Source organism: Rhinatrema bivittatum, chromosome 17 (genome assembly GCF_901001135.1).
Source record: "Rhinatrema bivittatum chromosome 17, aRhiBiv1.1, whole genome shotgun sequence".
Classification (NCBI taxonomy): Eukaryota; Metazoa; Chordata; class Amphibia; order Gymnophiona; family Rhinatrematidae; genus Rhinatrema; species Rhinatrema bivittatum.
Genome location: NC_042631.1, coordinates 27,766,818 through 27,793,760, shown reverse-complemented (window position 1 = coordinate 27,793,760; position 26,943 = coordinate 27,766,818). Strand labels below are relative to the sequence as shown.

Sequence of the window (26,943 nt, the reverse complement as noted above, 5' to 3'; positions counted from 1 at the left end):
GGGGTCATATAGTCGTTATCTGCCATCATGTTCTATGTTTCTACATCTGGATAAACCCATGATTGGATTAAATAGGTCTAAGCATACTAAGGAGGATGACAAGATCCTGTTATTTGTGAAAGAATAATATAAATTCCAGGTGTCAACTTGTAGATGAGAGAGAATAATTGTTTACAAGATATCCAAACTAAATGCTAGATTGCAAATCCCAGAGCTATTTTTGCTTTAACATTCTAAGGGGATAAAGATGATAAAAAAAATCAAGATAAGGGATAGCATGTGATTGCATTAATTGTCGACACTATTCACATAAACACTGGAGATTAGTGCCACTGGCAGTGCATATCTAGAAGGCTTTCAAAAGAAAATATTGATGTTGGATCTGCTCTGTAGATATCTTTGGAAGCAGCTGCTGCTTTAGGAGAGTTGAATAATAAGAAGGGGTGTTTCCTAATTAGGATCGGGTTTATCAAGGTTCCATCTTATTATGTCTGATATTTTACCTCCATACTAAGAGCTCTTGGCAATGATAAAAGCAGTGGGACCCAACAATCGTTTGCTTTCTGTTATATGCATTTTTGCCTCATGCTAGACCTCGAGTGATACTAAATACTTATGGGTTAATTTTCAGAAGTCCGCGCACGTGAAAATGGGGGGTTGTGCACGTGGCCTTGCGCTTGCCTCAGTTGGAGCAGACTGGGAGGGAACTGGGGAAGCCCTAATCCCGTCGCTGGACGTGGCCTTTTCAAATTCCCCCCCTCCATGCACAGAGGATGCCATTCGCCCGCACATGCGTGTACGGATATTAAAATCCGCCACACATGCGTGCACGGATATCGTATTTTATAACACGCGCGCATGTTGTAAAATAGCCATGTTCATATGCACACACCAGGAACCATGCGCACATGGACATGTGCGCGTGGGTCTTAAAATCGACCCCATAGCTAGGAAGTTTACTCCACCATAAGTCAAATCAGTACTTTTCATACAACATTGTTTTTTGGATGAGTCTTTGGAAACTATAATCTCTCTATACCAGTGCTTCTCAACCTTTTTTCTGTTGGGACACACCTGACAGATGGTTCTCACATGCATGAAACAGTGAACACATGACCATCATAGGGCTAAAAGTACAGTTTGCATCCACAGAAACCCCCCTGACCCACAACTATGGATTAAAGCAGAATTATGACATTCCCCGTACAACTCACCTTACAAAATTATATTCTGGTTTCTAGTGTCATCTCAGTAACAGCAACACAAACTCCAGGCTCAATAGCCCTACTTATGAAAAGACAGCAGTTTAACACTAATGCATGTCCTCTTCAGAAAATACAACAAATAAGACTGATACAGTAAAATACCTCACCTCGGTCACATACACAGAACCAACATAACATATTCCCAGGATCTGCAGTAATGCACATAATCTAATCTGCCACAGTTATATTTGTATTATGGAATGCACTCAAACAGTAACAACCCTACCTATGAAAAGGCAACACTACAATATTAAATCAGGCCCTAAACACCAATACACCTACTATTAGGAAAACAGAACTAGCCAAGCAGCTATAGATCCCAACACAGAAATAATTGTATAACTATTCTAATAAGCAAAATAAATGTTTCACAACAACTATGAACAGAATAATATCCAACAATTAAAAACTCATAAAAAATATTTAAAATTCTCCAAACACCAATAAAATATTTTAAAACAGCAGACATATTACATAATATTCAGTAATTAAAATGGTAGTCAATCAAGAAAAATAAACTTAAAAAGCCACCTTTACTAACTCCTTCCAGCAGCTCTCCTACTTCTCTTCCATGCAGGCCAGTAGCACACACCAGAAGCAGTAGTGGCTGAAGCTCTGTACTCATGGTCCTCTTCCTTAGTGCCCACGACCAATCTCTGTCTCTCACATACACACATACCAGTTACACCCCCATGACCAGTTTCTGTCTCTCATACACACACATACCAGTCACCTTCCTGAACAGTCTCTCTCTTTCATGCACACACACACACACACACACACACACACAGGCTTCCCACTCCTATGTTCTATCTTACATATATAGGCTTCTCACTCCCATGCTAGCTCTCTCCACATGCACAGGCTTCTCATTCCCATAACCACTTTCTCTCTCTCACACACACACACACACACACACTCCAGTCATCTCCCTGACCAGTCACTTCCATTGTCTCTCCTATATACACTCATCACCTCTCTGACCAGTTTCTCTCAATCACACACATGCTCTCTCTCTCACACACACACACACTCCAGTCATCTCCCTGACCAGTCACTTCCATTGTCTCTCCTATATATACTCATCACCTCTCTGACCAGTTTCTCTCAATCACACACATGCTCTCTCTCTAACACACTTTACATAGATGTTCTCAATCAAATGCTCTCACTTACACACAGGCTCTCAGTCACAGTTACACATGTACACTCTCAATCACACATACATGCTCTCACAGACAGGCTGGCTGGCTGTCTCTCTCTTTCTCTCTCATTTCCTGCCCCCCCCCCCCCCCCCCCCCGAGCACAAATGGTAGCTGCAACAGCCTCCTCCTCTAGCCCCTGCAGGCCAAGAAAGAAGAATCCCATCGGCCACAGGAGGCTAATTCTGCTATCTGCTGTGCCGATTTCTGGCTGCTTCTGATTTTGCTTCGGGCGCACGCTATTGCCCGGGGCCGACGCTGCCCAGCGCTACTTTTTCATGCAGCATGGCTCTTTCTTCTTCCCGCGCACCCCACTGCACATCACTTCCGGTTCCGGGCCAAGGTGCGGGAAGAAGAAAAGGCCCAGCTGCAGTTGCCAGCCTTCACTAACACTGCTGCTGTTCCCATCCTTGCTTGAACGTGCTGATAGCCCGGACGGCAACGGCAGCAGTGGAAGATTGTCCCTCTCGCTCAGTGAGGGAAAAGAGGGGAAGAGCAGCGGGAGACGCGACACACCGGTTGATAAGCGCTGCTCTATACTATAAGATTACTAGGGCTCCGGATGCACGTGTGCATGCATCCACGTAGCTACGCCCACCCGGAGACCCAGGATAGGTCAGCACATTGCTGATGAAATATGAAAGCAGTTAAGCATGGGGCCAGTGGGATCAGCATGGTGGTGCTGCAGGGCCAGAGCTGGCAGAGGAATGGCTGGTGGGGTTCATGAGGTAGCATGCATGTGGGAATGCCTGTGCATGCTTAGTGCTAACAACTTTACTGAGCTAGAGAGATGGGTCTGTTTGGCACTGTCAGATGACATCACCCCACCTATCAGCCTTGCTTGTTGATAGAGAATCAGTGGTGCAGCCACACCACCGAATATATTTGGCTGCCTTGTACTTAACCAGATAAATTTATTCAGCTAACTATAGGACATCCAAATAGCTGTCCTCGACTTATCCAACTATGTGTCTATGGGGAAAATGCTTAGTAAATGAGGCCTGAAGCTGAATAAGGCGGAATATCACCCCCATCTCACCCCTCACTTAGGATCTGATTCACTAAGGGGTTTTCCCATACATACAAAATGGGAGAAAAGTCTTAATGAATCTGGCCCTTAGCTGGCTATTTAGCCAGATAAATAGTTGGCGTGTTGAGCAGTTGCTACTTAGCCAGCTCAAATATTGAAACATCAATACTTAGCTGGCTAAGTGGTGCTGAATTCTGACCTCACAGTAGGCAAAGAGAGCCAGGATGGTGTACAGAACAAACCCTTAATTGCAAATCATGTTATAAATTTATATCTGCATTGTTGTACCACAACTTTGCACCCTCCCACCATATGCTCACTGCTCTCCATAGCATTGAAAGATTTTTTAAGTAGTGAAATTCAGAACAGGGTTGATATTGTGTTTACACTTCAGTCAACACCGGCACCTGTTGTGCTTTTTATAAGTCATTAAACTTCCTTTGCTGTTATTACCTAATTGAATAGTGAGAGGATGGGGCATGCATGAAATGTGCTAGCATTTTATGATGGGTATAGTTTATTTACTTTGTATTTATAGGTGTAATGATATTTTATGCTTTTTTTTTCAATTGTATTTTTAATGCATTTTAATTTTACACACAATGATTTATTGTGGATGAAAACAGGTGGTATAATCAGAAAAGTTTCAAATACAAATAACCTCCTTTACCTTACATTTATTTATTTTAAATTCTTATATACCGGCATTCCTGTATAGTGTACAGATCACACCAGTTTACAGTGCAACAGAACAGTCACGTGGGAGCGATACAAGGAACATTTACAACCAATCGAGTAAAAAACTTCAATACAGAATAACAGAATAACATAAACATATAAACATAAGAAAAATTGGGGTACATTCCAGTAAAGAAACGGGGGAAACTAGGGGGTTGGAGAGGGAGGCAAAGGACTCACTTCATAGAGGCGCTGGTTAGGGGAACAGCAAATGGATATCAAATAAGGAAGTGATGAGATTACCAGTTAACTGTTACTACCTATAAGGTTTATATGTTTATGTTATTTATGTCCCTCTTTTATAAGTAATCTAAGGGGAGGGGTGGATACCACATCTCTATGAGCAATATATTTAGGACAATAGTCAAAAAGAAAAAATACAAGTGGACAACTGAGGTAGCCTACTTATTGCCATTCTGCACTGCTTATGTCACATTAGGGTGTGAGTCTAAGAAGAATCATAGCTGCAACGGTTCAAAAAATACATACGTGGAATTATGAAATTTAACAACACATTTACATGGATAACGAAGAGTATATCTTGAACATTTTGTCATAGCTTCCACTCTCATATTTAAGAATTTCTTTCTTCTTTCTTGCGTTACCCTGGTAATATCCAGATATAGCCACTCTCAGTTCTATTGCGGAAGAACAACCTCAATATATTTATGTAAGAAATGCGAAAGTCACACACAATACTCCTCTGGTGATAATCTTGTCTTCCTGTGTTAATTCCAGCAAGTCAGTAATATTCAGCAGTTGTTGGGTTTCCAAATTTCCTTGATCTCTCTCCGTAATTTTCTGAGGTAAATAGTAGGCCTTTGTAATTAAAGGCGCTGTTTCAGATGGTATTTTTAAGATCACATTTAAATAGTTCTTAAACAAATCAATTGGTGAAATCTGGTGAATAATCGGAAAATTCAAAATCCTGATATTCAAACTACGTAGTGTGTTTTCTATATTTTCTATTTCCTTACTTTGAACACTTTCAAGTTGCATTGAATGTTGCTGGTATCTTTCCACCGTTTGAATCTTCTCTTCCACTACTTGCATTTTTTTTCTTGAATTGTGATTCTTTCTTCATTATTAATACAGCGTTTATTCATCTCAAGAAAAGATTTAGATAAATTAAGAATCACTGTTTCAATCGCTGCAAGGGCACCCCATATTGAATCATTTGTTACAATAGGCTGAAATGTAAATATTGTGCTGTTCAATTTCTCCCCTTCCATCCCAAGTTTATTTTCCTTGTTTTTCTGTAACTTTCCCTCTCCCTTTTTCTGATTCACTGTATTTAAAGTTCAAGGTTCTTATTGAAAATATTGTTTTTTACATTACGTTATGCTTTACACTCCTTGTTATTTGTAAACCGGGTTGATGTGATGCCTATCATGAAACTCGGTATAACAAAAACAATAAATAAATAAATAAATAAATAAATAAATATAGCAGGTTTAACAAGAAAAAAAACTTAAAACTTGTAAAGGCTCACCTCTTCTTGTGACCTCGGTGTCAGTGTCCCGTGTTACTTCCAGCGTCGAGGTGGCGGGCCTGCTGTCGTCCGGCATTAATGGTAAATATGATCCAAATTTGGGTCCTGGAGTCTCCCGTTCAGGCGAACTCTTCCGTTCCCCTTCAGATACAATTCCCATTCCGCACTCTTATTGAGCTCCAAGCTCTATTGAGCCAGCCAGGAAAATTTTTACCACAGCCTCACTCGCTAATCTCTCTCGCTGGGGTGGGGACGGCGTCTCTGCCACGCCGGGACTCAGCGAGATCTCATCAGCCTGTGGTGGGGGTGTTCACTGCATGTCCTGACCATCCGCGGCCCTTGCTCCCGGCTCTTTTGGCGTCGAAGTGAAGAAGGTCTGTATTGAAGGTTGGTTTACATCCAAACTCTCCGAAGTTGCCAGGCTTTCACGAAGTCTGGCCTTGCGTTTGGTATGAGGCATGAGGAAATATAGTAAATCAAGTAGCAGGAGGAAATAGGTATTAAAATTGAGCGGCGGCTGTCAAACTCGCTGACAGCCGCCGCTCCTGTCAAAAAAGAGGCGCTAGGGACGCGCTAGTGTCCCTAGCGCCTCTTTTTACCATGGGCCCTAATTTGAATATTTTTTTTTACTGAATCGCACGCACAGGAGAGTGGCCTGTGCACGAGCTGGGAGAGCGGGCGCTCGCCCGCAACTTTTACTGTATCGGCCTGTTAGTGAGTAAAGCTTATAACTTGCAAGATGCCGACTCATTTGTAAAGCTTTCACAGTAACTACCATGAAAGCACTTCATTGTTTTTGTTGGCAAGTTTTCACTCAGATTTTTGGGAAAACTGCTCCCAGTGTGTCATTTTCCTTCTGGGGCATGGGATCAATGCAGCAATTACAGTGTGGTGTATTAACATGCCACTAACTGTACAAACAGCCTGGGTGGAAACAAGATAGATTTCATGGTGAAAGCCTATTGCATGCACATCAAAAACAACCCCCCCCCCCCCCCCAATTTTTCAACAATATTCATGTCAAAAAACAGAGTTCCCTAAAAAGTGGATAACTACAGGGCAAGAAAAACAGCTTGGGTGCTCAGTGCTCATTTTCAGCATTTGGCAGTTAACTAAGGAGCCAAAATCTAGGCAAATGAATTACATGCTTAAATTTAGACAAATAAGTTTCAGGCTCCTAAATGTAGACCTCATTAAACATATTTACCTAAGTGAAGCATTGACTCCTCATCTCTCCAGATCTTTAATTAAGGGATGCTCAAACTGGTCCTCAGATCTCCTACCTCTTCCCACCCAATTGGGTTTTCAGGCTATCCCTAATGAAAATGCATGAGATTTATATGCATGTATTAAGTCCTATGTATGCAAATATTTCTCATGCATATTCATTAGAGATATCCTGAAAACCTGACTGGCTGGGGGGACTTGAAGACCAGTTTAAGCACCTCTGCTTTAATTGTGTTCTTGATCAAATATTCTTCTACATCCTACAGGTGTAGGTATTTTTGCTATATGGTTGTTGGTCACTTCAGATTTTCATCCAGCAGCTAACATCTCAAGGAAAATGACATTCCTGATTAATTCAGAGAAAAGCACAGGGAGGACAATTTTCAAGGTCATTTGTGCCAGTGAACAGCTATTTATGTGCATAAATTTACTCTGAAAATTGCCTCCCTCAATATAGCTAAAAGTAAGCCTGGGATTCACAACACACTGGGGTAGATTTTATAAATTTGCGCACACGCGTACTTTTGTTCGCGCACCAGGCGCGAACAAGAGTACGCGGGATTTCAATAGATACGCGCGTATCCATTAAATTCTGGGGTCGGCACGCGCAGGCTGCCAATTTTGGGCAGCCTGCCTCCGTTCCCTCCGAGGCCGCTCTGAAATCGGAGCGGCCTCGGAGGGAACTTTCTTTCGGCCTCCCCCCACCTTCCCCTACCTAACCCACCCCCCCGGCCCTATCTACACCCCCCCCTACCTTTGTTGAAGAAGTTACGCCTGCTCGAGGCAGGCATAACTTTGCGTGCGCTGGGCCGGCTGCTGCGCGCCATGTTCCAGTCCGGGGGCTGGTCCGGAGGCCGCGGCCACACCCCCGGATAACGTGCCGGCTGCATCACGCCCCCTACACACCCCTGATGACGTGCTGGTCGCGACATGCCATCCAACACGCCCCCCCCAGGAAAGCCCCGGGACTTTGCCCGCACCGGAAGCCTATGCAAGATAGGCTTGGCGCGCTCAGGGGGGGTTTGGGGTAGGTTTTCGGGGGTTACCCTCTGAAAATCTACCCCATTGTGCACAGTATTTGTCTAGGGGAATGTGAGAATGCAGCCATGGGGCAGCTCAGCCAGTGCACTTGTACAAATTTGGAATATTTATCTCATGGTCTCACATTAGCTTTACAAAATGTAATAAAGATGCTTCTAGGATAGTGGAAAGAATACCAAGCTATAGGTGGAATAGAAAGTTTATAAATAAATAAATCTGATCATTCAGGTAATCGATAGGAACCTTACCTGACTTTCAGCACCTGAGCGAGCTTTACCAAAGTGTAATGTAATTTGCCACAAATTGCCATATTCCTGGTAGCCTGCCAATCTTAAGACAATACAGAATTCCACTCAGGAGGAGGGCTATGTGTACTCATGCTTGCTTACCAAATTCCTATTCACATGCCCCTGTGCATTGTGTACAAAATAGGTTTTCCTTCTTTGCAGAATATTAGAAACGTTATATATAGCCTGAGTACTTGAAAAATAGATTGAATTTCTTTGCCATGGACACTTGAGTTATTTATTAGCAAGTGATATATATATAGCCTTTAAGCATTTAGCATAATTAAACATAAATTATTTGAGACCAAATAAAATATTAACCATAAAGCCTCAATGAAGCAATTATCAACTAAGTAGTGGTTGGTTGGTGTCTTGGATCAGGGCTGGAACTAGACCAGTGATTTCTCCACTAAATCACTGTCCTAATGGATTTGACCATACAAAAATTCTAAACAAATGACTCAGGAGTCAATTTGCCCAATGACAAAAAAAAAAAAAGCCCTGAAACGAAATGAACCCAACCCCCCCCCCACCCCCAACATTTTCTTCCAACAAAATGAAACAAATTAAAACCCTGCACACCCACAGAGTGTGCATCTGAATGATGGTTGTGAATTAATGACTTGATGTTTCTTGAAGCACTATTGGTCTAGTCCTGAATTTAAAATCCCTTCTTAATGAATTATGGGATTGGCAAGCTTATTACTTTGTCTTTTTGAAACAAAAGAATAAACATTGCAAACCCTAGAATGTCTTGGGATAAAGCACTGATTCCCAAATCAGCCCTCAAAATCCTTAGCTAGGTCTGGTTTTCAGGATCACCAAAAATATGCATATTATAACCTGGCTCCTGGACCTAATTCATGGCGATATGTCTCATGAATATTCATAGCAAGTATACAACAAAACAATTCTGACAGAAAGGTGAATTTTAAAAGCCCTACGTGGCTCCGAAGCCGGGCGATACTTGCAGAAGTCGGGCCAAGATGCACCTGACGGATTTTAAAAGGCACACGAATATGCGTGTATCTCTCAGTATGCGTACAAAACTTTTCATCGAAAAAAGGGCAAGACATGGGCATGGTCTGGGCGGGGCATGGAAATTCCTGGATTTTTGAATGAAACTAGCACGCAAGTATTTATGTGCACAAGCATGCACTGGGATCTCCTACCGCATAACTTTACTTCTGCTATGGATGGCTTGTAAGTCATGAAACAGTAAAAACGAGGCTAGTCACTGGGGTTTTAACAGGGTAAAAGGGATGCTATTTTACTAGGGGGTTAAAAAGTTCTATCCTTTCCCTGGGCAAACTGGGAATGGACTGGTAATTGCATCAGCATGCGTATCAACTAAAATTTCCCCACCTACACAGCAGAGGTGGCATTGGCGTGCACATGCACACGGACACATAATGGATACGCACATGGCTGCATCCATTGGCACGAACCGGCATATGTTCATAAGTGTGCACCCACATGGCTGTTTAAAAGTTTTGGTCTAAAGGTTTCAAGAAGCAGAAGATGTACTGATGCAGCAAAATAATATCCCAGCAAACAAATAGTCATCCAGTCAACTTGCTGTATAATTAGGAAGGGACATTTTCAAAGGTTTTTGCGTGAGTACAGATGCAAAGTATGTGGCTGCAAATTTCCAAAGCAAAATCCTGTGGGGGAAGTTGTAGAGTTTTAAAATTGCCCTGAAAATGCTCATATATTATAGTAACTACTTGACATTCTGGCACGGGTAGGGAGATTTGAACCATAGCCCCAGGTGTTCAGAGCCAGAGGATTTGACAACAGAACCACAGGAACTCAGAAACATCAAAGACCTCCTGGTAAATTTCAAGAGAGTGAAAGATAGAGAGAACTGCCCACACAGGTTCCCTATTGGATCAACAGTAGGTGTGGCCACCAATAAACTGCCATCTCTAAAGAAGTCCTGTGTGCCATATCCTTTCTGTCCAATGGCTCAGCTGGCGTCTGCCCAGCGGAAGTGTGCTATCAGTTCGGCTGTTGGTTTCTGGCCCCTTTTGTATCTCTTGCCTAGTGTGTGTCTAAGATTTCTTCCCGTAAGTCCTGCTTCTGGCTCCTGCTCTTGCATCTGTGCCTGTTCCCGCTGCATGCCTGTTTCTACTCCAGTTCCATGTTCCTGCAGTCACTGGAAGTCCAGATGACCACTTGAACTCACAGGCTCAACCTGTGGGGAATGGCGGCTATCATAAGATGAAGACATTAAACCTGTCCAGGCCTCATCAGGGCAGCGCAGACCATGACACATTCCCCAAAATAGACAAAGTAATATCTAGATACAAATACCGTATAATATACATGTAAATAGGTATGGAATATTGCAAGAATACACTGAATTGTAACAGAGAAATCAGTTATTTATTTAAAATATTTATAGTCGCCTATATTGAAATTGCCATGCTAAGCAGATTACAAATCAAAAACTAAATCATAATACAATACATAAAACAGTCATGACAAAAATAATCGCAACAAAGTCCCTATCCAAAATACATTTTGAAATTGATGTTCCAGCACAGAGTAAAGTAATTTTTTTAAGGTTACTAAATAGTAGAGAGGAGAATCAGACATGATCTACTCAGGTTTCCTGCTCTGTACCTTATTGACTAGGCTAGACCACCCGCCTCACATCAGTAAGAGAATTCTTGGGTTGTACTTGATAGTGTCCAGCCTCTTTCTAATTCAACAAAAAGCATTTTTAGTTTAGATTGCTCTTGGCCATCCTTAAATCAAAAGAATTAATATAAACACAATTCTCTGCCACCCAAATATATTTCAAATAATTTTATATAGTGCTACACTGTTTTTTGTTTTTTTTGGAGGGTGGATCTTGGCCAATTACCTACAGATATAAATCTATGCTAACTGACTTTGATATGTATGTTGTCACTTTCACTTGCTGTCTTTCCAAAGATACATAGATTAATATGATACATTATCAATATCCTGTTTACTTCCCCCTGTATCATCCAAAGCACTTTATTTCCTTGTGTGCACAAGTATATTGGTGTCATGCACAAAATCTGATAAGATATTGGACAGCTGCATGTCATTGATACCACAGAACAGCTGTACAATTTCAAAATCACTTATGGTTAGTCTTAATCCAAAGGCTACACTTAAAAGGCAGATCAATGTTTACTGAATAGTACTGTACAGTGCAGGAAGAGAAGAGATGAGTGATGCTATTGTAGACTAAATTATTTTTCCAGCTTGAGCTTTATAACCTTCATAAACCTCTAATTTTTGAATGGAAAGAAAAAAGACCCGACTTCTTGATGCAAAATAACATTTAAACTAATCTTAGAAATTCATCTTCATGCCAGCTTTTCAGCTTGATTCTACTTTGTCTTACCGTAACCTGTCTGCACAGTGAGCTTCACGTCACATTACCCATTTCTTTCTACCCAGAAAGTTGACTTTGCCAAAAAACCTATTTACCTAACATTCCCCAAGGCCATCCTCAAACATTTGTTAAGGAAAAAGAGATTTTGGGTGTTTTGAAGCATACAAAATCTCATTTAAAAAAAAAAAAATGACCATGCAGCATTCAATATTTTACTGGTCTTCCACCAGGTCCTCAAGGGACTACCTGATTAGTCTGGCTTTCATAATATCCACAATGAATATACATGAGATATATTTGCCTATATTGCCTCCATTGGCTAGGTGGTCCCGCAGGACTGGGTTGAGAATCTGTGCTTTAGTTAATTCAGAATCTTGGATACTCTACTCTGCTGATATTAGATGTTGCTTTGAAATTGGAGCCTCAAGTTTAATTATTAATATTATTATTATTATTATTTATAACCTGCCAACTTCTGGTCCATCAGCTTTTGGCAGCATACAACATGAACTACATAAGTATGTAATATAAAACAGCACTTCAAATATTTAAGAAAAATGCATAAAATTGAAACAGAAAATGAATCTGACAGAACATTATGGAACCTAACTAAAGTAACAGAAATGAATTCTTCTTACATCACATTAAATCATATCTAACTTGGAAATAAAATATAAACAGGATAACAACCAATAAACTAAAAAAAACAATGCTAGATAAATTATATAACAAATGCAAATAATGATGCTGTATCAAGAGTCCTAAATGATATAAGTATGTGCCGCATGGAATGGCGTTCATAACCTAACAGCAGGTTATGAGTCATGTCTCATTGGAATTACTAGGACACATGCCCCAAAAAAGAGGTGAGACGACAAGCTTGAGAAAAGCAAGAAGTCATCAATAAGACGGTAATCCCACAACAGACATTTCCACAATTTAGGATCAGCAAATGAAAAATTCCTTTGACATGTCAATTAGTTGTTAAAAATGCACTTGCCAGGTTTAGATTCAACGCCAATTATGTCCCTAGTTAAAATGGTCAGGTATTAAACTAGTTTTGCAGGCATTGGTTAAATCACTGTAGCTCCTGTTCCACTAGGGGTCACTTTCCCAGCCTTGGGGAGCATTGGGGGTCACTCTCTCAAGATGGGGGACAACGTCTCTGGGGCCGAGAGCTGGGGGGGGCCTGATACAGGGCCAGTGCTGGGCCAGGGAACACTTCCATGAAATAAACCATTGTTCACTCAGAAAGTGTGCTCCAACCAAAAAAGAATGTACTGTGTAATCTTCAGAATAATACATTGTAGAAACAGTAACGGTCCAACAAAAATAAGGTTCCTCGTAACTCTTCTCTCCTCGATAATCCTTTAGCTTCTCTAGCATTGCTAAGATATGCTGCTACTCTCCTCTCTTAGACAGTAACTTTCAAACCGGCATGCAGGTGCACTTGGTGCATGTATGCCTGTGCACACCCCCATACGTGGCCATTTTATGATTGGTGTGCACTTTATAAAATAGCCTGGGCACGCACACATGTGAGCACAACTTTAAGTGTGTGCGTGTCCAGGCGCGGAAATTGGGTTTCTAGCACGTAAGTCAGGGTATTTTAAAACCGGTGCACATGCATGCCATAACCAGTTTCACCAGTTCATCCACCAGTTCACCTAGTGTTGAGTTAGGTCCTCCAAACCCCTGGTTTAATAACCTGAACTCCCTCCAGTTACCCCAGGCTCTTTAAACCCCTCTGAAATGGCTGTTTATTTTTATTTTTTTTTTACAGTTACACTTCCTCCATAGCAGAAGTAAAGTAACCCAGCAGAGGACCTGGGCACACGTCAGGACACGTATCTACTCGCACATCCCTTGGCCACGCCCCAAAATGCCCATGCCAGACAACACCCCCTTTTTGAAATCGAGTGAGATGTGCACGCAGTGAGAATTACGAGCACATTTGGGTGGCTTTTAAAATTTGCTTGGCGCGCGCCAGCCCAACTTCTTCACGCATCCCTTCTTTGACGCGCACGCTGGGCTTTTAAAATCTACCTCTTAACGTTCTTAGGCCTAACCTGGCTATCTCTTCCTTTCTATTAGAGATGTGAATCGGAACTGGCGCCGGCCGTCCATTACTCCTACCATGTGACAGGGGCCGGCCAATGGCACGGATACCCTGTCACATGGTAAGGGCAAAGGGCCATCGGCGCCATTTTTATTAGTGGCAGCCGACGGCCCAAGAGCGGGAGATGGCTCCCAGGACCCCCACTGAACCACCAGGTAATTTCAAAAGGTTTTGGGGGGGTCGGGAGGGTGGGGGAAGCTAAGGGAGCTGTTTTAAAGGGTCGAGGTGGGTTTAGGGGTTGTTTTTGTGTGCCGTTTTTCCCGCCCTCCTCCAAAATGATAAGAGAACCCCACAAACAATTTCGTGGGGTTTTCCTATCAGTTTCGGGGAGCCCCCGATTTCTGACGACTTTGAAAATATCTTATGATATTTTCAAACGTCAGAAATACGATTCACATCCCTACTTTCTATTTCCAGTTCAGTTTTACTCACAGTTTCCTGTGTCTTGATCAGCTCAAGGCAAGTATCCATCTGGGTCTGCAGACACGATCCTCCGAGCCCTGGGGCAAGTTCCCTCTAGCACAGTTTGGCTTCCTGGTCCACATAAATTCCTACCCCAATTAAAGTGCATATTTTTTCTTTCATTTCTCTTCACCAAAATCTCCCCCGTTTTTTCTTCAGGCCTCCTGAGACTGTGTGAGAATCTCTGCCCATTTCCTGCTCCTTTACCCCTGAAACCCTGGGAGGGGATCACAGTCACATCCTTTGTCTGTCCCTTCACTCTGGAGCCACCCCTGATCCAGCAGAGTCAGGGTTTTTATTACTTACTCCTAGACCAAGCCCATAGGGGCTGTACCCCCACACTGTCCATCAATGAAATGCATGTAGTACCCCCTGACCAAAAGATGACCTTTCTCTGCTAGGACATTCTCACTTCCTCTGGCAACTCTGGTAGCTGTGCCTTTCCTGAGGGAGAAAAGTTCCCATAATGAAACATCCTCTTATACACTGTGGCACAGAGCTGCCACATTGCCTTTAGATGTTTGCAATGTAGTATTTGTGGGGTTACCAGTAAAGATAGTCTAGAAACATCATTTAGCACCTAGGAAAGTGAAACTGGAATCTGACTATTTTAGCTTTAGGCATTAAATTAAGACTTGTTTTTTCACTCTGGTTTTTGGCCCTTCATTGGGTTTTATATTTTTGTTTAATGTGTTGTTTATAATGATGCTGCTATGCTTGCTGTGCATTTTTTGGCAGAACTACTTGTTTGTGTTTTGGTGCACTTTATAACTGTTACTTGTTTTAATTAATATTATTTTTTGTCTCATTCAGTATTTTAAGCATTATTTGATACTATGAATGTCTCTGATTTTATAGGATCAAGTATGTCTCAATTTTGGTTTGTTTCTTGATTTTACGTTTGTACTTAATGTATTTCCACTATAAATGATGTGCTTTGTATTCTGCTGATTACATTTTATGTTCTCTGATTTTACATTGGTGATTAATGTAAATATATTTTAAATGATGTATTTACTGCTGCATTCCCAAGTTTTAATTTTTAGAAAGGCAGGATATAAATCTAATACATTCAATTAAATTAACATTTCATAGGAATGGCCTTGAATCTTGTGCTAGAAATGAAGTTTTAGAATAGTTCTGCCTACTTTATTCACCACTTTGGATGGTTCTCATACTAGGAGAACAGTTTATGAAAGGTAATAAAGAAATAAACTGGGGAGACCGGACGGGCACGCTGATCTTTTTCAGCCGTCAGTTACTATGTTACTATGATGCATTGATTTCATGATTAGCAAAGTCAGTTTTAAATCTGGATTGAGAGTGAAGAGAATAAACTGAAAATCAATAACCAGTGAAGTATAGCAGTTACTCAACGAGACTGCAGGATGTGTTCTTTACCTATTAATTGTCGTTTTATTATGTAGAAGTCAATTTTCATACTCCCTGCAGTGCTTGCAGGCAATTGGTGCAAGCCAAATTTTAAAAGGGAATCTCCCTGTGGAGTTTTCCTTTGAAAATCCCGCAGTAGTTCAGTGCCATGGGGATTCTTTACCCTGCATGGTTTGAAGATGCCAAGAACGCAGGGTATAGAACATGCAGGGGTTTCATAAAGAAATTCCTGTTTGCACTTCACTGGGCCATGCCATAACCCCACCCCCAGTAACACCACTTTTCTCTTCATGGGGGGGGGGGGGGGGATTTTCAAAGAGAATTTTTCCATAATGATTGGGCATCTACCCATGGAAAAAGTCCTTTTGAAAATAGTCCCATGTTGACGTATTCTACACTGGTCAGAGACCTTCTTGATTGGCATTACAGATTCTCAATGTCCCAAAAGATGTTCTGACTTTCTTAGGAAGTGAACCAAAATTCACAGCAAATATTGTTGAATTACTAATTTTAGCTGGATTGGGGAACCTAGCATACCAGAATGGAAGGCAGTCCCTTTGTCTGGAGGACCCTCTTGCATTCTGAAAATCAGGAGTGTATTTTGGGAGTTCTTCTAGAGTCTTCTTTCAATATGGAAATAAATATTTAGTGTGACAGTTATTCCCTTACTTGGATCAGAATCATCTTAAATTAGTCATGCAGACCCTCGTAATTATACATTTAGACTACTGTAATGCATTTATGGTTGGAATAGTGGGTAGGTCCATTCATGGATTACAGGTACTTCAACATGCCACTGTGAGGGTGGAAGAATGCATATGGATAGGGCAGTGCTGCTCCTGACAGAATTACAGTGGCAATCAGGAAATATATATGTGAGTGTGTGTGTGGAGGTGGAGGGAATGTGGGAGTTTTATATCAGGTGGAATGTTTGCTTTTTTATGTTTTGATGAGATTTTAGGTTTTTATTTTGTTTAAATTGGAATGCAATTGTAATATTTTTTATGTTTAATCTGCTTGGATTGACATTGTTTGGAACATTGTTTGGAAAATTATAATATAATTTTTTTAATTTAAATAACATTTCAAACCTTCATAATTGATTGGTAAATGTTTAAACTTTAGTTGTTTTGAGATAAACTGAGCTGATGTGCTGGCCATTACTTGAATTATTAGATCTTTAAAATTTTCATGAACTGTGTTTACACAGTATGTTTGAAGTTGTTGGCCCTCTCCAAATTCACTTTTAACTAATTCTCCACAAACAAAACAAAAAATCAAATTCTCCTCTAAATCCTTGCTCAGGTACCCTATTTAAGGCCCTGGGAGAAGTATTTCATGACCATCTCTGCAAACTAATCAACCAATCACTAGAGTCAGGGATCTTTCCAGATGCCCTAAAGCAAACATCTATTTTCCCTATACAAAAAAAACAAAGCCCTAGATTTCACAGATCTTGTCAACCTCTGACCTATAGCCTCCCTTACTTCACTATCAAAACTCATTGAATCTACTGTTTTACATCAACTAAATAATTATCTCTTAGAACATGAAGTCCTACATCCCTGTCAACATGGTTTTCGCAAAGGCTATTCTACTGAGACTTTACTCCTATCATCTTTTGATACCTATCTACATGGCTTTGATTCAAATACTGATTTCATATTGGTATTTCTAGACATTTCAGCTGTGTTTGATACCTTAGATCACCAAATGCTTATAATCCAGTCTTCAATCAATAGGACTAAACTCAACAGTACTCAATTGGTTTAAAAGTTACCTATTGAACCGAACTTATCAGATCAATATTGGTTCACATTCCTCAGCTCCATACACCATTCATTCTGGTGTCCCCCAAGGATCTTCACTATCACCTATTCTCTTTAACATTTACCTAATTCCATTATGTCACATTCTTTCAGCTTTGGATGTCCATTTCAAAATATATGCTGACGATATACAATTTTTTGTTCCTTATAAAAACTCTTGTTCAGAAACTCTATCCACTGAAGCCTTATACGTAAATATTATAGACAAGTGGCTATCTCATAGCCACTTTAAATTAAATCCCAAAAATCCCAGAAATTCTATTCCTCAGCTCAATTACTGACCCGTCCAATGGTCCCCCCTCACATCTACTATTAAACAGTATTTCTATACCGATCCTTATAAAAGCCCGTAATTTAGGAGTTTTACTAAACTCTGACTTGTATTTTGTCTCAGCACATTTCCTTAACAGTTAGAAATTCTTTTTACAAATTACATCTCTTAAAACGCCTATGTCCACTTTTATTCTATTGTGATTTCCACTCTGTCCTTCAATCTTTAATCTTTTCAGGACTTGACTACTGTAATGGCCTTTACTTGGGACTACCAGACTCGGCAATCAAGCCATTACAACTAATACAAAACTCAGCTGTCCGTATCCTAACTGGTTCACCTGTCAAAAACCACATTTCTCCCACATTATGCACTTTACATTTGCTGCCTATAAAATTTTGAATACAGTATAAAATCCTGACCATTGTACATTCACTATTACATAATCCATCCTCAATCTGGTTTTGCACTATTCTTCGAATTTACAAACCAACCAGACATTTAAGGTCTCTGAACAAAAACCTATTAGATATTCCATCAGTGCGCCTAGCATGTTTAAATATTACAAGAAACAGAGCATTCTCAGTAGCTGGCCCACAAATATGGAACTCATTACTGACACCGCTTCATCAAATTTCAAACCCAAAAGAATTCAAGAAATCATTAAAAACCTATCTTTTCTCAAAAGCATTTGCCATCCCAGATACAGATCTATTGTAACCTTAACACATCCATCATTTTTCATTTTGTACTCCAAATTCATGCGGAACTGATCTTATTTTTTTTTATCTCTTGTTTGTAAAGTTTAAAGTTAGTTATTATTTTAAAATTTTGTTTTATAACTTTAATCTTTTTTATAATTCATGATTGTAGTTTTTCTATTTTTTTTTCATTTTTGTTTGCTTATGAACATTGCACACCGTTTTGATCAATATTTTATTGTTAGACAGTATATAAATAATTTTAAATAAATAAATAGTAATTATATGAATTTATCCATTTTTTCCTCAAGTCTTTACCCATGATCTAAGTCCTGCAAAAAAAAAAAAAAAAAAAAGGATACTCTTATATGCAAAATTCAGTTTCATCTTTTCTGTGCCCTATTAAATCAACAGATTTAATTTCAGTTTTAAGGCACAAACTTTAAGGCTTTATAATCTTTCAACTTAGCAAAGTTTGGGCGTCATTCTCCCTTGTCCTCTGGCTCGCTTTTCCTGAAGAATGCCTATTTTGCGCAATAAAGAGGCAAGATTAGCTGCCTGCCATAAAGTTAAACTCATCAGTAAAGTCCTCTGTAGTTTAGCTTCATCTGCTCCTCACCCACGGGCTTTCTGTCTGCATTCAGTTCTCAAAGACCCCCAGCCTGCTCCATCCCTGCTCTACTCATGCTGCTGTGGCCTGCAGGTGGTAACGTGCAGATGTTACAAAATGCGACAGGCAGGGTAATGACAGGTGGAAGAAGATGGGAATGAGCCATACCAAGGCTAATTTCACTACACTGCCTGCCGATTAATCCCCATGTGAAATTTAACATTTTTAGTCTAATGTTTCAAGGTTTATTCTGTACCCAGATAACTGAGTTAGCCAGGCAAGTTGATCTGGCTACCAGGTCAAACTTATCCAGCTAACTTACTGCCTGACTCACTAAAAGATTTTAAAAGGCACAGGCGCGTGTTCATGTGTGCGAGGTTCCCGACACGCGCACACGGATGTGCTGATTTTATTACGTGCGCATCATCTCGCACACGTTATGAAACGTGATACCTGCGCGCACATGCGTGTCCGATTTTATAATCGGCTTGCGCATGTGCGGGTGGGTTCAGACTCGCCCGCAATGTGGGGGGGGGGGGGGGGGGGGGGGTTGGGGAATTTTATAAAAAAAAAAAAAAAAGTGCGGCAACGCAATAGGGCCTTCCCCAGTTCCCTATTCCCCTAACCACATTTCCTACCTTTCCCCCTCTCCTCCCAAAGCCTAATTTCTTTTTTAAAATACATTACTGCTCCTTCAGAGCAGAAATAAATTCCATAGGCCGGCCGGCTTCCTGCGCGCACTTCCCCTGGGACAGCATTTAGTGGCACTGTCCCAGCCGCCCCCCCCCCCCGTCCTGCCCCCCCCCCTCCCCAGGCCCTGCCCACCCCTTTTAATGAGCCCGGCACTTCCATGAGTATCGGGAGATGCACACGTATCTCCCGGTATTTGCATGCGACAAGCTTTTAAAATTTGACCCTAAGGCTTTTCTCCCATTCTGTGTCTATGGGAAAATCCCTTGATGAGTCAAGCCCTCGGCCAGATACGTGTGAATTTTGCCACTTATCAAGATAAGTAGTTCCTTCCTTGAAAGCCCCTGTCCCGCCCACTACTTAGCCGGATAACTATTTAGCCAGATAAATAGTTATCCAACTAAGGGCCTCATTTTCCAAGCACTTTACCGCGTGCGATAAATTCGCAAATCGCATTAACAGCTGTTAACGCGATTTGCGAATTAGTCATTTGGTATTCAGGGGGCGGAGTTGGGGCGGAGCATATGTAAAGCGGGAACCTGTGTATCGTGTGCGGCGAAACAGCCGCAGTGTTAGCGTGGCTGCTAGCGCGGCTAATAACTACAACTCCAACCTCGCGTTATGGACTGCGCTACGGGCCAGAAAAGGAGTATCGCCATCCACGATACAGAGAGAGAGGAGAGAGATGAGCAGAGAGAGAGAGAGAGATCGAGAGAGAGAGAGAGAGTGAGAGAGATAGAAGAGAGCGGAGATGAGACGAGGAGCGAGAGAGAGAGAGAGAGAGATGAGAGAGAGAGAGAGAGAGGAGAGAGAGAGAGAGAGAGAGACTTACTATAGTGCCTAGGCCCTACATAGGTATTTCAATCCCTATGGGAGGGCTACCTACTAACTCGGGGTGGGGATTAGGTATGAGCGTCGGGGGTTGGGGGCCACTTTCGCATTCCACATGAGACCTACGGACAGAACAGTGGTCTCTAGTGCAGATTTGCTGGCCGTCGGAGTGAGGACGCTCACTCCAAGCGGAGATTTGGCCAACATTCTCTCCACCTAGCATGTTGTTGCCCAGGTAGAGTGTCCATCAAGCTAGGTAGAGAGAACGTTGCCCAAACCACTTCTTGGAGTGAGCGTCCTCACTCCGACGGCCAGCGAATCTGCACTAGAGACCACTGTTCTGTCCGTAGGTCTCATGTGGAATGCGAAAGTGGCCCCCAACCCCCGACGCTCATACCTAATCCCCACCCCGAGTTAGTAGGTAGCCCTCCCATAGGGATTGAAATACCTATGTAGGGCATAGGCACTATAATTAAAATCCTGCCATTTGGCCAGTGCTGAATATCAGGCCCATTGTGATGACTTGCATTCAAGGAGCTGCAAACTACACAGGCACTTTTAAAGCATGCATTTTAGGGATTTTTCAAAAATGTACTACTGATGTTAAAAGAGTATTGGCATTTCACTTCTCACAAAAAAGAAAACCATTTTCTTGATGTTTAGATTTTGATCTCATAGTTGCCTTGGATTTTTCTCAGATGCACAAATTGGAAGCCATTTTTTTTATCAACCAACTTAGGGCCTGATTTTCAAAAGCTTTACATGTATAAATGCAATTTACCATTTGTAAATGGGATTTTGAAAATTGCTACAATATATGCCATTTAATTATCAATAGGTTTTACCTGCATTAAGTGCTCTTAACATGGGCAAACGCATTTTGAAAATTGCTACGATAGCGTGTTACATTTGTGTGCGTAACTCCTTTGAAAATTCACCTGCAAGTCTTTAGTACAAAGTTACTATTATCACATGGAGCAAATACAGGTGTTTTCCTCTTTGGATGCTGTGAGTACATCAACAAATAATAGACAAATGGTGTCCTGGATGTTGCCACTGAATCCCCTTTGTGACTGGCTTGACGTGCTCCTGAGGCTTATAACTACTGCTGGCATCAACTCCAAATCTACTGCTGTTCTCCTGGTACTCAGACCCCTCTTTAAAGATGAATTATAATAGGATTTTGACATTTTAAGGGCAGAGGGTAATATCTTTATTTACAGTCTTTGTGCGGATATCACCACCATGTATTGTGATATTTATAGCCTGTTAATCTTTATCTTATGTAATATAATATTTATCATTTTGTTGAACAATTTTGAAGAATACACTCAGTTAATATTCAGAATAGCCTTGTTTTACTTAAAAGAAAATTTAAAAAAGAAAAAAAGTCTGTAGTATGTCAGAATGAAACTTTTAACATTTCTATTGATGATCTGTCATCTGCAAATGATTTGCAGGGCTTTGGAGCTGACTGCATTTTAATGGAAGTATTTCATGCACTTATACTGATTGTGTAATCAAGGATGAAGGAGCCAATGAGATGCCAATAAACAATATTTTATTTAAATTAATGAATTATAGCTTGCCTATTGGCAATATGTCACAGTCAACAAAAGACCCAACATAATGCTTATGGGATTTTTTATTTTTTTCTAAATGAAAAATGCTTTTTTGTCCTAACTGATGTTTTTCATACACTTCTTTGAGTCAGCAATAAAGACTGCAAATTGCAGTAAAGATGATCAGATGTTAACTTTGAAGTTGGACAGTTTGTTTAGCTCTGCCAAAATGATGAGAGAGACAGTGAAATGCTAAGAGAAATTAGGGAAGCTAACCAAATTGGTAATGCAGTAATAATGGGAGATTTCAATTATCCCAATATTGACTGGGAAAATGTAACATCAGGACATGCTAAAGAGATATGGGGGCCGGATTTTAAAAGGGTTACGCGCATAAGGTACACGCGTAACCCTTTTAAAAAACCCCTGCGCGCGCCGAGCCTATTTTGCATAGGCTTGGTGGCACACGCAAGCACCGGGACACGCGTAGGTCCCGGAGCTTCGCAAGGGGGGCATGTCGGGGGCATGTCGGGTGGACAGTGTGAATTTCGGGGCGTTCCAGGGGCATGTCGGGGGTGTGGTGCCGGCCCGGGGGCATGGTCAAGGCCTCCGGACCAGCCCCCGGGTCGGGTGATGGCATGCCAGCAGCTCGCTGGCACGCACAGAGTTACACCTGCCTCCAGCAGGTTTAACTTTAACAGCAAAGGTAGGGGAAAGGTTTAGATAGGGCCGGGGGGGGGGGGGGGTTAGGTAGGGGAAGGTGCGGGGGGTAAAAGGAAAGTTCCCTCTGAGGCCGCTCCGATTTCGGAGCGGCCTCGGAGGGAACGGGCAGCGCGCGCAGGGTTCAACGCATGCAAGTTGCACAAATGTGCACCCCCTTGCGCGCCGACCCCAGATTTTATAAGATACGGGCGACTACGCGCGTATCTTATAAAATCCAGCGTACTTTTGTTCGCGTGCGCGTAGATTTATAAATTCTACCCCACAGTTCCTGGATGGAATAAATGACAGCTTTATGAAGCAATTGCTACAGGAACCCACAAGAGTGGGAGCAATTTTAGATCTAATTCTCAGTGGAGCACAGGATTTGGTGAGAGAGGTAACGGTGGTGGGTCGCTTGGCAATAGTGATCATAATATGATCAAATTTGAAATAATAACAGGAAGAGAGGGCAGTAAGCAAATCCACTGCTCTAGCACTAAACTTTCAAAAGGGAAACTTTGATAAAATGAGAAAAATAGTTAAAAAAAAAAAAAAATGAAAACTGAAAGGTGCAACTACAAAGTTAAGTCTGTAATAGGTGTGGACATTGTAAAAAAAACAAAAACAAAAAAAACCAGCCCATCAGAAATGCAGTCCAGATGTATTCCATAGATTAAGAAAGCTGGAAGGAAGGCCAGATGACTGCCAGCATGGTTAAAAGGTGAGGTGAAAAAGCTATTTTAGACAAAATATCTTCATTCAAAAATTGGAAGAAGGAGCCATCAGCATAAAATAAGATAAAGCATAAGCATTGACAAGTTAAATGTAAGACATTGAGAATTTGAAAAGAAGTTGGCCGTAGAGGCCAAAACTCATAATAAAATTTTTTAAAATATATCTGAAGCAGAAAACCTATGAGAGAGTCAGTTGGACCATCAGAGGGATTAAAGGAGCACTTAGGGAAGATAAGGCCATTGCGGAAAAACTAAACAAATTATTTGCTTCGGTGTTTATTGAAGAGGATGTTGGGGAGATAGCCAATCTGGAGACAGCTTCTAAGGGTGATGATTCAAATGAACTGAACCAAATCACGATGAAACTGGAAGATGTAGTAGGCCAGATTGACAAATTTAGGAGTAGTAAATCACCTGGATTGGATGCTATACACCCCAGGGTTCTGAAAGAACTAAAAAATGAAATTTCAGACATATTTCAATTAATTTGTAAACTATCATTAAAATCATCCATTGTATCTGAAGACTGGAAGGTGGCCAATGTAACCCCGATATTTACAAGGGCTCCAGGGGTGATCCGGGAAACTATAGACCATTGAGCCTGTTTTCAGCGCCAGGAAAAATCATGGAAACTGTTATAAAGAATAAAATCACAGAACATTTAGATAGACCTGGTTTAATGGGACACAGCCAGCATGGATTTACCCAAGGGAAGTCTTGCCTCAAAATCTCCTACATTTTTTGAAAGGGTGAATAAACATGTGGACAAATGTGAACTGGTAGATGTGGTGTATTTGGATTTTGAGAAGGCGTTTGACAAAGTCCCGCATGAGAGGCTTCTAAGAAAACTAAAAAGTCATGGGTTAGGAGGCGATGTCCTTTTGTGAATTGCAAATTGGTTAAAAGACAGGAAACAGAGAGTAGGATTAAATAGTCTGTTTTCACAGTGGAAAAAGGTAAAATAGCAGAGTGCCTCATGGTTTTCTTCTAAGACTGGTGCTTTTTAATATATTTATAAATGATCTGGAGAAAGGGGTACAATGAGTGAAGTGATCAAACTTGCTGATGACACAAAAGTATGCAGAGTAGCTAAATCTTAAGCAGATTGTGATAAACTGCAGGAGGACCTTGTGAGGCTGGAAGATTGGGCATCAAATGGCAGATGAAATTTAATGTGGACAAGTGCAAGGTGATGCATATAGGAAAAATAACCCATGCTTTAATTACACAATGTTAATTTTCATATTAGGAGTTACCACCCAGGAAAGAGATCCTGGCATCATAGTGGATAATATTGTGCAAACAGTAGAAAACCCTTCAATTGGCACCCAATTTCTATTCGAGTTGGGGATCAGTCCTCGCTAGCAGTATTATTCAAAATCCCCGCCACTCTAATGAACTCCAATTAGCGATGCAAACCATTACATGACCTTCATAATAGGCATCATTGTGCGGCAACACATGCCTTTTTTCACTCTGCCTTATTTTTAATCATTGGTCAGTCCTTATTTATTTTTTCATATTTTTTGTGCTTGAAAAGTAAAGTGCTCCGTGTATTTAAAACTGTTTCATCAAACATTTAACTTTTCCCAAATTATCCAAAATGCATGATAGAATTACTTAGCTTGTAAATCCTGTTTTTTAATGTTGTAGCCCAAAGTTCTTCACATCTGATGGTTTAAAGCAATGTGTCAAATCTTCACATTGCTATACTGTGTCCGTGCCCGACACTGTACAATGTTTCGGACGTTGTCGTCCTTCCTCAAGGGCGATATTTCAGTTTTCCACCATCATGGATTTCAGCGTTTTTTAGACCTTCTTATCATAGAGGATAATAGACCTTCTTATCATAGTGGATAATACATTGTAATCATCGACTCAGTGAGTTGTGGCAGTCAAAAAACCAATGTTAGGAATTATTAGGAAGGGAATGGTGAATAAAACGGTGGATGTCATAATGCCTCTGTATCGCTCCATGGTGAGACCACACCTTGAATACTGTATGTAATTCTGGTCACCACATCTCAAAAAAGATACAGTTGCACTGGAGAAAGCACAGAGAAAGGCAACCAAAATGATAAAGGGCATGAAACAGCTGCCCTATGAGGAAAGGCTAAAGAGATTTTGGCTATTCAGCTTGGAGAAGAGATGGCTGAGGGGGATATGATAGAGGTCTACAAAATCTTGAAAGAACTTGAACAGGTAAATGACATTTTAATCGGTTATTTTCTCTCTCAATAAAAGGACTAGGGGGCACTCCATAAATTTAGCAAGTAGTTCATTTAAAACTAATTGGAAAAAATTATTTTTCACTCAACGCATAATTAGAAACATAGAATTGATGGCAGAAAGGAGTAAATGCTTCAACCAGTCTGTCCAGCAAGCTTATGGTAGTATTTGGCGTGCCATATAGGTCACCACATATTTATCAGTTTCCTATCCCATAAAGGTTAGGGCCCTTGTTGGCTGCCGTCTGAATCTAATTCCCCTTTTCCCCCTGCCGTTGAAGCAGAGAACAATGTTGGAGTTGCATCAAAAGTATCAGGCTTATTGGTTAAGGGTAGTAACCGCCACTACACCAGCAAGTTTCCCCCATGCACTCTTTTCTTCGTTACCATTCTCTAGCCTTTAGGGATCCACAGTGTTTATCCCATGCCCCATTGAAATCTTTCACTATTTTTGTCTTCACCACCTCCTTAAAGGACATTCCAGGCATCCAAGACCACCTTCTTGAATAAATATTTCCAGATGTTAGTTCTGCAAATTCATTGCCAGAGGATGTGGTTATAGCAATTAGTGTAACTGGGTTTTAAAAAGGTTTGGATAAGTTCCAAGAGGAGAAGTGCATAAACTGCTATTAATTAATAAGCAATAGTAGCTTGTGATCTATCTAATGTTTGGGTACTTGCCAGGTACTTGAGACTTGGATTGGCCACTGTTGGAAACACGATACTGGGCTTGATGGACCCTTGGTCTGACCCAGTATGGCAACTTCTTATGTTATGTTCTAAGTGCAGCAGCACAATGATCAGATTACGATATTGACGTTCCTCTTCCTTTACGGAGCATTTTTTTTAAAGCTCTTTTATTTATAAACATTTTTTTGACCTACAAGGTACAAAAATATAGTCATAGAGAGAAGAACTCTAATGAGTCCATTATGCATTGTTTGGTTAGTTAAGTGACATGGAGAACACTGTTTATCTCTTGCTGGTACACGGTAGCAAGTGTAACTCTAATTGACAAATAAGACATCAAAGCTACATAATCATAGCTACACAAACATGTTATCTGGCACAGGTTCCACAATATCAATGGTAGATCCCCCGGATATTATTATATTTGAATTGCTTGTGTTTAAGTGCAAACCAAAGACATTCAA

General features: G+C 40.9%; 2 protein-coding genes across 9 annotated transcripts in view; one reads left to right on the top strand and one right to left on the bottom strand.

The window, feature by feature from the left end:
- The window catches only part of SERGEF (secretion regulating guanine nucleotide exchange factor), a 656,301-nt gene that overhangs the window by 294,488 nt on the left and 334,870 nt on the right, over window positions 1–26,943 (top strand). The gene's annotated exons all lie outside the window — the stretch shown is intronic.
- The window catches only part of KCNC1 (potassium voltage-gated channel subfamily C member 1), a 194,148-nt gene that overhangs the window by 64,119 nt on the left and 103,086 nt on the right, over window positions 1–26,943 (bottom strand). The window lies entirely within an intron of this gene.